We start from the raw sequence: 13475 nt of genomic DNA on the forward strand, positions 1-13475 counted from the left end.
GGTTTGAATAAAATGGTCCGGCAGATAAGGCTCAGTGGTGGGGTAATAAAAAGCTTGTGTCTCAGGTGGTATATTTGCAGTGACTTGAGGTTGTGGGCCTTGCATATGAGTAGGGAAAAATGAAGGATTAGAAGGGTAAGTGTATGGCAGATGAACGGTGGGGTAGGTGAAAGTCCCTTCGGGTGGACCTTGCATGGGAACAGTAGTTTGAACTGTAGGAATAACAAAGGGTTCAGATTGCAATTGTATTACGTGGGGAAGCTCCGGCTGTACCCCGCTACTGACAAGCTCATCTATTAATTTCTTTTGGGCGGCCATTTCAGAGGCCATTTCCCCAAACTTAGCAAGTAACTCGGCCAACTGGACTCCAGGACTCGTGACTTCCGGCTGTGTAGTCGCTGTAGTCTTGTCGGATGATTCTGGTTGAATATTCATGTTTACACGATTCCTTTGAGCTTTACTTCGGGATCGCGTAATAATGGGGCTTTTCCGGAAAGTTATTTTTGGAAATTTTACCTGAGAATGCAAAAGACTGCTTTAAATAAACCAATCGTTATTGAATTTCTGCAATTTATTCAAAAAAGAAAAAGAAAAAGACATGAGTTAGTAACTATTCGAACAATTCGGATGCATGTCCTATGGGGGGACCCTTTTTGTGCCAAGGGTAGGCCTAGCATGAAAATGCAATCCTCTGAGGTAGGCACTATACCATACCTGATGGATCTGATCAACTCATTGAGTGAAAATAATTTTTTGAAAAATTTGGTCAATTGGAGTGAGAAGAGACGATGGTCAAAATGAGGACCTCGTCCGAAGGGATTGATCACTTTTGATCGATACAAGAATTGGCAAAAACGCGCAGGTTTGACCTTGACGAACTTCCTATCGAAGAGATTGGAATTCCTTGATAAAATTTTCTCAGTGAAACGCGGGTCAAAATTCCAACTGATCAAATGTCTTGATGCAATGAATGGTTTTCTCAAAAATCGACTAAGTTTTGAAATTGAAATTCGTCATTGAAACCCTACTCGGTCAATTGGGTTGAACGAAATTGACAATTTTATTTAAAATCGACCGCATTACCCTAAAAAGGGAATCGGGTCAAATGAATTGAGTGAAATTTAAAAACTTACTCAAAATTGACCGAATCATTCTAAAAAAGGGATTTGGTCAAATGAAATCGAGAATTTATTCAAAATTGACCGGATCGCCCTAAAAGGGTAAACTGGTCAAATGAATCGGACGAAATTAATGATTTACTCGAAATCGATAAGATCGCCCTAAGAATGGAAAAATTGGTGATTTATTCAGAAAATCGACTAGATGAAGATTTATTCAAAAATCGACCAAATGACCCTAAAAAGGGTAAATTGGTCAAATGAATTGACGATTTATTCAAAATCGACCGGATGACCCTAAAAAGGGTAAATTGGTCAAATGACCCTAAAAAGGGTAAATTGGTCAAATGACCCTAAAAAGGGTAAATTGGTCAAATGAATTGACGATTTATTCAAAATTGACCGGATGACCCTAAAAAGGGTAAATTGGTCAAATGAATTGACGATTTATTCAAAATTGACCGGATGACCCTAAAAAGGGTAAATTGGTCAAATGAATGGATGATTTTTCAAAAATTGACCGGATGACCCTAAAAAGGGTAAATTGGTCAAATGACCCTAAAAAGGGTAAATTGGTCAAATGAATTAATTTATTCAAAATTGATTAGGAATTGACAAAATGGATCGATTGAATCGTTCGGCCATTGGTGGTTTCAAAAAATTAGTCTATGAGCCTTCTAAAATCACGATTTGGCCTCAGTTTATTAACTGTCTCAATGATAAGGAATTATTTGTGAATTTCTTCAAATTAATGTCCTTTACGCAAGGGATTTTTACCAATTTTTGATAAAATGGCCAAAAAGTGATTATTAGATGCTCATATTCCAAAGATTACTCTATGAAAATGATCGGATCCTACCTTACCTTGTACACTACCCCTTTGGATGGTACAAAATGTAAACGTGCAAGTCTCACTGGATTAAGTATCCGAGACACAAAGGTGGCTTATTCCTAATGCGGGATCCCCTAAATGGCATTCCCTTTCTAGGTTTTATGCATGATGCCATTTATTAAAGCGGTAAAATGTGCAATTCGAAATGAAACGTGACCTAAAAGAACCTTTTATATGCCAAGGTGGGCTTAGAATGCTATGCAATTATTAATCTATGAATGCAATATACCAAAATCTTTAAACGTGCAATAACCTACCTACGAGGGTAGGTTCCTAAAAAAAATGTCATGCCAGACCTCTTATTTGCTAGGGTTGTGAATGCAAAAACAAGAAACAAGAAAAGTTAGTTCCACATTTAATCACATAACACGTTGGACAATTAAATGATAAAAAACAGGAAAAGTAAATAAGGAAAAGGATGGGATCCCTCCCCTCGTGAATGGTGTCCCTAATAGGGTAAGGCAGACTCTACCCTAGGTGAACTATATGGATGCATGAGGTTGGGGTTCACTAATGCATCTAACTCGATAAGCTCAGGTCCCCAAGCCTTCAGACTTAGGGCCAAGGGTCATCAATTCCATGGCCCTTTGTCGGTGGCTCGAGCGATTCCCCAAACACCGCTACGCACACGTCGTGTCACGGCCGCATGTTTGAGTGAATCTATAAAAAACCTCAACCTTCGACTAAAAACTAAGGATATTAACCCAAAGTTTAAAGCGGAAGAGTGAGTGACCCATTGGATTGTGCTACGCACACGTCGTGTCACGATCACACGTCCAAGTGGGTCTCCTAATCCTAATAGGGTGGAGTGGCGTGACAAGCCACTAAAAAGAAAAATAAAGGGGGATGAATAGTAAAGCGTATGCACGTATGATAGTGCACGTTTTGGAGGGGAGGGATCAAGAACCAACGCGAGGCTCTAAGGTAGAATCCCCTCCCAAATGCAATGCAAAGCGCGGAATCACATACAAACATCCATTCATCAAAACAATCGTAGGCGAACGTGTGAGGAAGTGAATTGATACGCGAAATGCAAAAAAAATCCTAGAAAAGGGAAAAATGCAACCCTAAACATCCAATGTAATAAATAAAAAGGTTTAAAAGAAGAAAAAGATTGATTAAATCAAATTTGCTCGGACTCTCGAATGTCCCCAGTGGAGTCGCCAACTGTCGCGCCCCATTTTTTGATAAATAAATAAAATGGTTTAAAAAATGTATTTTTTGATTCAATTTGTGATTGGAAAATGAATTGTGATTTAAAAGAAAAATGGGTCTAAATGGGGGTTTGAAAATGCGACGATTTGACCCAAAATTATAGTTTAAAAAGGGTTTTTGAAAAAATGGGAGTCGCCACTTGGTAATGAGTTAAGGTGTACCAAGTCACCTAAAAATGAATTTTTTAGGAAAAAGTTGTAAGAAACCCCTTTTAAACGACTCCTAGTCTACGTAAACCAATGAAAAAGGTTCGGGAGTCACATTTGACGAAGGGGAAGGCAAGGATAAAAATCCAAGGCACCCCTTCGACCTAGTCAAGGCTAGTTGCGTTGATTTAATCAAAGATTTTCTTGTTTTAACCAAAGAATTTATTACACTTGGATGTACTACATGAATGCAAAACCCTAGACCTAGGGGTATTGGGGGGAAATTTCCCTTCAAAGGTTGAGTGGTGCCAATCACATTAATTGTGAAGCCCAATAACGATCCTTTGAAGAAGTCACGAATAATGCAAGTGGGATGCAAATGAATGGAATGCATGTATGCAATGTGAGGATATGTGAAATGAGAAAAATAGTAAAAATAATGGGATGCAAGTGGAGGTGTGCAAATGTATTTACAAGTGTTTGTGTGCAAGTGAAGGGATAAAAGGTGTACGTGTGCAAATGGGAGGAAAAAATGAAAGTGTAATGATAGAGTGGACTTAGAATGCATGAGCCTAGGGAATTCATGCATATTGGGACGGGGAGACCTAAATCGTGACTCAATTTGCCCTTTTATAGAGGGAATACAAGCGTGCTAAGGCTTAGAGAAAGCCACACTCGTCTATATCCCATATTTAGGGGGACTCTCAAGCAAATGAACCTTATAACTAGCATGAAATGCAAAAATCCTAAAATGGAGGGAAAAGGGGTTCGAGGGGCATGTAAAATGATAAAACTAAAAAGAATGCATGACATGTAATGAACATGCAAACATGTACTAACGAGGAGAAATCCCTAAGGGTCTAGCGTTGGACTAGCCCATTCTATGAATTCCGACTAGCGTTGGACTAGTGGAAACGTACATTCATCCATTCCATTCATCCACATTATAAAAAGCGAGTAGACATGTGAATCACTTATAAACACGTAGCACATAACATTTAGCATGCTTGACTAGATGCAAGGACCTAATAAAGCGATTAAACACTTAACACGTAGGCATGCAACCAAACTAATGAACCTATTACATTCACTAACTAAAACAAAAAGGGAAGGGGAAAATGGACCAAATTGCTCGCCACAGCCCTATCTATTACAAGCCAAGAGGTGTACACATACCCCATTAAAAGAATAAGTTAATAAAGCAAAAGTAAATGAAAGGAATGAAAGGAATTAAAGAAATGTAAAGAAAGCAAAGTAGACATGCAATTCACTTAGCACCTTGGATCATATAAGAGAGACAAACAAAGATAAAAGAAAGTTATACCTCATCGCAATGGTAAGCAAATGATGGAAAATGGCTTCAAAACAAAAAAAGGGGTCAAGGCACCAATTGAATAGTAAAGTATAAGGAAAATCACCAAAATTCCCCTAATTGCAACTCAAATGAAATCACACAGTGCCTAATTACCAAGAAAGTGGAATGATCCATCAAATTCCCAAAAATAGCAACTATTAAGGACCCAATTGCAATATTAATCAATCACCCAAACCCAATTCAAACATTTTAGGAAATTCAAGGGTCCAAAAGCAAAGAGAGAGGCAAGTAATGACTCAAAATGCACCCATCTTAGGACCTAATTGCAAGACATTGGAATGTAATTGGGCCATAATGCATTGCTGCAAAAATCACAGGGACTCAATTGATTAGTTTTCTCAATTTTGTGGGTCATAATAGCATAAAGAGAAACTTGAGGGGGTTAAGAGGCAATTTTGAAGAATTATTTCATGCATGCTACGTAGAAACTTAAGATTCTGCAACTAAACCAAAAGCTACTCCCTTTTATTTTCCAAAGCTTCGGCAATGTCCAACAACAATTACATCCATTTCATCATACAAACAAATTCATCAAACCAGAAATTGTTGACTAAATCAAAGCATGAAATTTGTTTGCAGGATTAAGATGGCAAATCTGATTTTGATCGACAACAAAAGAAAGAAAGAAAACTGCAGCAAGGTTTCTTTCTCTGCAACATGCTGGGTTTCTCAAATGCAATTTCATATCCATCCAAACATAAGTAGTGGCTCCAATCAACTAAACCAGGGATCAAAGTGAGAAGATAACCACACATTTTTCCACTTTTAGACATGACACTTCAGTACAGAATTCGTAGGAAAAGAATATGTTCAATCTAAAAACGAATTTCTGCAACTTTCTTGACTATGCTTTGAAATTTCAGCAATCTCATGCGGCCAGATTCAAGGATCATATCAAACAAGGATCCAGCCGAAAACACATACTAAGCATACAAGGGAAAAGGAAAGAATTGGGCGACATTACTACAAGCAAACAAGCCAAGGCCATACAAACTGCAGGTTTAAAGACCAGAAATTCATGCAATTACAAAGAATCAACGTTCTGCAATTTTGATGCAGAAAATTCGTGTCAGGCTTGAACCAAAGTCAACAGACCCATCACTCGAAACTCTTAACAACAATGAATATTTTGATTAACACAACCTAATTGTAAACACCAAACCATTGAAACCCCAAACGAGGCGTCAAATGAGCAATACAGAAGCCACAACTAGATTCTTGGGTTTATCTTTAACAAGCTCCGCATGAGTCATCCAAATCAAAAGCTACCCATGTCACAAACTCAATCAAACATCACATAACCCTAAAATTAGATCTACAAATGATCCTAATCAAAACAAGACCATACAACCTCAGGTTTCGAACAAGAGAAACGGCAAATTAAGCTAGCATGGAGGAACCAGAAATGAATGGAAACAAAAAGCGTAGACAGCCACAGCAAGCAAGAAATTCAAAACCACGACTCAACAAAGAACGAAAAGGAAAGGGACTAAGACACCAATCTAGGAGAGTACCTACCCGAGCCTTTTTGGATCAAAATCCGGACAGGAGAACGCCGTGAAAGAACTGCTGCAGTCGTCCCTTTGCGGTTTCGAAACCGCACCAGTGGAACCGAGCTGTGGATTTTGGAGCTGAATTTGGGAGCCTTCCCAACGTTGTTTGTGAAAGTAATCTGAACAAAGCTTCTTCTATTAACTACCTAATGTGTGCAGAAACTGAAATCTCCTCCAATTGAGCAATCAGAAAAAAGATAATCACGCTGCGAGCGGTGCCGAAAACCAGCCCGTTCGGATGAAATTTTTGGCAGAAAAATGTTTCTGGTTTTGTTTTTTTTTCTTCCAAACTCAGCCGTCGTTCTACTCTCGGACTCTCCCTCGATCGTTTCTTTTCCTCGGCCCAAAGTTCCCTTCTTTCTTCCCCGGCTTCCTTGTTTCTTTTCTGGCAGCCCGAAGCTCGCTTTCCCGTCGCTCTCTTTTCACTCTATCTCTCTCTCGGCCCCTTTGGTGTTGCCCGTCGCTCTTTTCCAGTTTCAGTCACCTCTCTTGCTGCTGCCGAAAGCCCTCTTCTCCTCTGCCTTTTCTCTCTAAACCCTCACGGCTGATCCTTCCTTCCTACTTGCCCAAAGCCCGTAACCTTCCTTTTGCTGGTTCTCCTTTTCCCGTCACACACACTCTCTACTTCCTCAAGATTTTTCAGCCGCCACTCTACTCAGCTCTCTGTATGCTCTCGGTTCCCTCTCTTTCACTCTCTCAGCCTATCCGTCTCTACCTCTCAAACTCTCAGTTTTTCAATCTTAGCCGTCACTTTTTTTTTCTCTCTGCCGTCAGTCACTCTATCTTCTTACTCTCTCCCTTCTCTCTGCCATCTGTTTTTTTTTCTCTTCCCCTTTTGCTTGTTTCTGATCTTTCTTTTTGCTTGCAGCCGTCACGTACTCTCTCTCTGTATGCTCCCCCTGTCGGCTGCTGCCCCAAAAATGCAACCTCTCTTCCTCTCGGTTTTCTTCCTCAGAAACTCTCCGTAGCTTTTCTTTTTCTTTGCTGTTGTCGACCTTCACTCCCCTTTTGCGGCTATCCTTCCTCTGTCCATTTATATCAGCAAAACCAACCCTAAAACAACTCAGCCCTCTTGCCATATTTGCAGCTAAGGGCCGCTAAATCCTTTGTTTGCAAGCTGCGTAAAAACGCAGCTTGCAGCCGCGTATCATCTTTTTTTTTTTTTTTTTTTTCTTTCGAAACTATTAATACCAAAATGATAACATATAAATAATAACAAATTAACAAAATTGACAACAAAACCTAAATAATAATAATAATGAAAACAAATTAAAAAAAACAAATTAAACAAATAAAAACAACAAAAATGGCCATTTTCAATTTTTCTTCATTTTCCCTTTTTTTTTTTCTCTTTCAAAATAAATAAACAAAATGCCAACAGATTGAACTTAAAAGAAATGCACGTATTTTTGTGAACCATTTTCTTTTTTTTCCTTTTTTTTTTTTATTATTTTTCATTTTCATTCTCATTTTTGCCATTTTTCCAAGAAAACATTGAATTTAAATCAAAACAAGTAAAACATATATTTATATATTTTTTTTGAATGCTTTTCTTTTCTTTTCGAGAAATCCTATGCTAAAAACTTAAAAATAATAATAATAACACAAAAAAACTAAAAAAACTAAAAACTAAAAAGTGAATAAAACGAGCACAAACTAAAAAAAAAATAAATAGTAAATGAAATTACACCAAAATTTGGTGTCTACACAAGGTAGTTAAGTCATTGATTGATTCAGCATTTAAGTAAAATCACTATCGGTATTTCAATTAACGACATTATGTAAGTTATTTTTGCTCTAGTTTCTACATTATATAAAACCATATGGGGTGAAGTGGATATTTTGAAATGTTAAAGGGATCATGTGGCAGATAAAACTACATGGGGGTTATATATAATTTACCCTAATATTTTATATGACTTTCTCTATTCTTTGGAATTTATATTCGTTATTGTTCTTTTCAAAGCCTTCTTGAAAATATAATTTCCTTGCTCATATATTTTTTAGAGTATACTTATATATTCAAGATACATTTGGTAAATCTGGACATATAAAGCTTTCATCATTGTGTGGAAAATCAATGATCTTACACATTTATATCTTGGAGCATCTCTAACCCGAATTTTGATTGAATAAACTCAATATTCGGCTACCTCAATTAAGGTGTGATACCCATTGAACACCGATACAACATTTCTTTTATAGCTCTATTCATTAGACACCAACTGTTGGTGTATTTTAAAAAATCTTAATTATTTTTTGGCCAAATCTTTACAAGGAGTTACAATAGAATTTAGGGTAAAAAATAAAAAAATTCCCTGTGCTAAACCTAATATACAATAAGCCCCCTATGATTTCAAAATATATGACGCGACACCTCATGCTTTGAACTAAATTGTAACCCTGACGAAAATTGGTAAAATTAACGGGACTGATGTACTGGAAGCTAAAAGAAAATTCTTTATGCTTAATTTTTAGCAAATATTCCTATTGTATCCCTTAGCCCCCAATAAAACTCCTAGCGATGCTTGTGTAGAGAAATCGATTTTCTACTTGATTGAGAGAAATTGAACTAGCCTTTGGGAGAAATCAAATTACCACCCAATCGAAGAAGAAGGTAAAGCTTCTTCAAAGATGAAGTCAATCACCGAGTAGCTACTACACAATCTTGGCTAAGGTAAAAAATTTTGATTTTGGGTTTTGGCTAACAAATTGTTGTTATTAGGGTTTAAAGTAAGAATGTTGGTAACTAAATTGGGATTTATCTACTGATGAAGGGAAACGACTGGCTAAAAAATTTGCTCATGTCTTCCTCTAGCTCTCGAGGGTGTAGTAGAGCTAGGGATCTACGATACCAATATAAGATTTGTGACTGTCGAAGAAAGACGAAGGTGAAGATTGTTGAGTCCAAAAAGCCATCCAAAGGGATGCTGTACTTTGTATGTGAAAGGGATGAATGTAGATTTTGGTCATGATGTAATCCCATCTATAGAGATGAAACCAGCAGAAAAAACTTTTTTGGGAGACCAACGGTTGAAGAACATTTTCCGTGCTTGAACTCGAATTGTGAAGTGAAGAACTTGAATGATAAAGTAAAGAACTTGAAAGCACTAATTAGCTATTGTTTAATGGTATCTATTTTTTCACTTTTGCTTCTGTTGATGATAATGTCTATAAAATAAGACAATGATTTTGTTATGAATGAAAATGAAGAAATTTGATAGTTTGTTTTGTTCATGAAAATGTGCACTTTATTCTTCTGATTTTTTGAAAAATGTTCTAGCAAAAACAATGAAACAAATAACTATTATATACACTTCCAGCCCTTAATCATATTTGTGCATTAAAAACAGTTTTGAGCAATAAGTACATATAATAACATCTTCTGCAATTGAGAAATACACTTGTAACTCTTAATCAGAATTCTCCATTAAAACAGTCAATAAGTACATTAAAGTTTCCAACACTTGACAAGAATTCCAAATAAAGTAGACAAAAGCATCCCACCAAAGTACTTTAAAGTTTCCAATAGTTGATAACAATTCAAAATAAAGTAGACAAAAGCATCCCACCAAACAAAAGCTGCCTAAAAAACTGTCTAAATGTTTGCCACCAACTCTAGCAGCAACCACTAATTCCTTAAAAAACTACACAAAAGGCAATCAACAAACATAAAGTTCATCCTAAAATCAACTCTAAAGTTGCTATGTTAACTGAACTACTTCTGTCCACATCTTCTTGCTTACTTGGACCTTAGGTTGGATAGAACATCAGCAACAGACAACAGTAGGACAAAGGGGTCCTTATGCTGGTGAAGTTGTGCCACTCACAGGCTGCAATTAAAGAGGAAAATATGAATGTCCGAATGAATGATGCTTCATTAATTCACATTTGCAGTACATCTAATCCAACCTGAGAACATGATTGTCTAGCAGGCACATTTTTTTGCCACACTCGCAATTGTTGGCTGCATATACTGCTTCCCAGGCCTGCAGCTTGTTTTTTGAACATGTGCAGCTTATTCTTGATTTGGGACTACTGGTTGTGGGGGCACCATTGGTGAAGGAGCTGATGAATGAACTGCTGAACTTGATTCAACTATATTAGTGTCGGATGCCTATGAAAAACAAGTTCATATTCATGTTGAATTAATATGATTTGGGACAGTAAATAAGATGGAAAATCTGGTTTATGTTACCATGTAGAATTTAGAGTTGGGATGAATGGCATTCTTGCAGGTCCTTGAATTATGTCTTGGTTAAAACATCTCTTGCAATGTACCACAAGACCCTTCCTGGTTGAGACTTGACCCTTTTTAGGCTCGTCGGCTGCCCTTTGCCGGATCTTTTTGGGTTTGCCAGTCAATCTTCGAACTGCAGGAGGATTGGAGGTTGTTCTTCACATCTCACCCAGTACTTATCACTTGGGACAGGTGTGATAGTGTGCTCATATGTTCTCAAGTAATTTTCTCTACTGTAGCAGGCATGCACATAATCAAGCAAAGGCAATCTACGTGCTTCTATTGCGGTACATGCATGGATACAAGGATAACCTGTAAACTGGAAATAACCACACATGCAAGTCTTTTCATTCAAATCCATCACAACAGATTTTCTAGGCCCACAGTCAATTTCATATTTGTTCTTGCCATCCCATGTAGGAATACAAAGCCTACTAAGTTTCAGATTCTTGTCAATCTTCTCTGCAATGTTATGATAGATATTTTCTTGAAATTTTTGCATACCAGACCTCTTCACTTGAATCCTTTGCATGAGCCTTTTTCAGATCCACTCAAGCATCCCTATGATAGGTAGCTCTCTGGCTTCTAAAATATAGTTATTGAATGACTCACAAAGGTTGTTGACAAGAATATCACATTTGCTACTTTGTCTAAAATGTGACCTACTTCATAAAACTGGTGGCATTTTTTGCAGCCATTCACCTGCATCCTTTGAAGCTTTTTCAAGGGAATTCATTGCTAATTTCCAGTCTATTTCATTCCTAGCACTTGCAGCTGCCCAGAACAAGTCTTTCAACTCTTTTCCTTTGAACTTTTGCTTGAAATTTTGGTACATATGCCTCAAGCAAAACCTGTGTTCAGAATTTGAAAATAACTCATTCACTGCATGGACCAATCCTTTTTATCGATCTGAGATGAATGTTCAGGGTATATTTTCCACACCAAGTCCGAGATCAGCCATTAATAGTTCCAGGAACCACTCCCATGAGTCATACCTCTCTACCTCTACCATTGCTACTACTATTGGAACCATGTTGTCATTGTCATCTCTACCAATTGCTGACAACAACTGACCACCAAATGAATATTTCAAAAAATACCCATCAAGACCAATTATTGGTATAGCCATCGAGGAACCCTGTTTGCAAGCATGAAGGCAGTAATACAGTCTTTCAAATGTTCCTTGTGAACCCTCTTCTGTTGTATCAAGCTTAATCTTGACAGTGCTATTAGGATTTGTCTCTTGGATTGTAGCTGCATAACTCCAAAGGTGGTGATATTGCTCCATATCTATGCCAAGCATCTCATCTTTTCCCTTTCTCTTTACTCTGCGTATCTTGGCAACGAACACGTTAATCATTAAATCTCTTCTAATATCATTCTGAAATCCATTCACGGCACACTTCGGGTTACCTCTTATCTTGTTTTGGTACTTCGCACTCAAATACTTGGTCGTTGCATGCTTGTTGTTGTAATATCTAACACAAACATGCTGACCTTTCAATGATTTAATTTGAAAAGTAGTTTCACCTTGGATTGGTGTTGCACGAATCCTCCAAGAACACTTGGCAATAATCTTTTTTGAGAATTTTTTACCCATTCAACCTCATATCTCTTTCTTACCAACCATTTGACCAACACATGTCTAAAAACTATGAAATTGGAAAACTTCTGCCCAACCTTCAATTCAAAATGTGACTTTAGAAACTCCACTTCAGGGTTAAAGTCAAGGCATTCTTCATGGCCTTCATAATCATATCCACACTTGCCCTGCAACTCTTCATCAGAAACTATTGGTTCCTGCCAATCCTCTTCTGGTGTTTGTGGTGCTCCTTCTTCTGTTGATTTTTCTTCAGCATTTTTACTGTTCATTGCTTCAGCTTGTGATGGGATCTGAGATGGGTGTTGGTCAGCAGCTTGAGATGGAGTCTCAGATGAAATCTGAAATGAAATATGAGGTGGAATTTCTCCAATGCTGTCTGGCCCTACAGACTGCTTCTTACTTTTACTGGACTTTTTTGCCTTATTTGTTTCACTTTTGGCAAGGCTCTTGATAGCCACCTTTGCAGGAAAAGAGAACACATGATAAGGTTTAAAATGGGTGGAATGTAATATGGACCCGCCTTCTGGTTTGTTGCATTTATCCACATCTTTTTTAGTTGCAAAAATGTCCTTATCCTCTTTTGTTTCCAACCCCTCCTTCAGCCATTCAGGCTTATCACCATCAGTATAATTTGTCTTCTTTGGATTGCAATTACTAACCCCATCTTCTTCTTTTTTCTAAAGTTTCTATGTTATGTAACCCATCATCCCCGTTGTCTATTTTGGTGTTATGTACCCCATCTACACATTTATTTGATGTTGATGCATCTATTGTCGAATTTGGCTCCAACATATTGTCCCTACCATGTTCTAGTGACTTTTCAAAAGGATTATCCCCACTGCAAGCATATATTATCCTTGTTGTCAAATCCCAATATGCTTTATTCATCAATTTAACATCATTATTGTCCCTAATTGGATGTAGGTCACCATCTAAGTCTACTTGTGGAGCACAAAATCAGAAAGTCACTCTAGTTGCATTCTCATCCACTTTTTTAAACATCCTGCAAAGGCTAACTATGGAGATCTGGTCTTCAAGTCTATTTTTAAAGATAGCCATACGGGTTCCTATGTAGTGGAGGGCAGGATATTCTCTAAATTTTTCATCAAAATATATATGTATGTTTACTTTTTCCTCTGACTTGTCTTCTTCTGTTTAATATTTCAAGGAATATAATAAATATGCTTTAGTCTCCCGACTACTATGTCTCCATCATTGATATACATAAAACTAAATAAACAGAAAAATACAAGTACAACCAATTTTAATAGCATTCTGGACCACTAAACCAGATAAGACAGTGACAGGTATAGAAATTTATAGTTTTACTCAC

This window comes from Coffea arabica, chromosome 7e (genome assembly GCF_036785885.1).
Source record: "Coffea arabica cultivar ET-39 chromosome 7e, Coffea Arabica ET-39 HiFi, whole genome shotgun sequence".
Taxonomy (NCBI): Eukaryota; Viridiplantae; Streptophyta; class Magnoliopsida; order Gentianales; family Rubiaceae; genus Coffea; species Coffea arabica.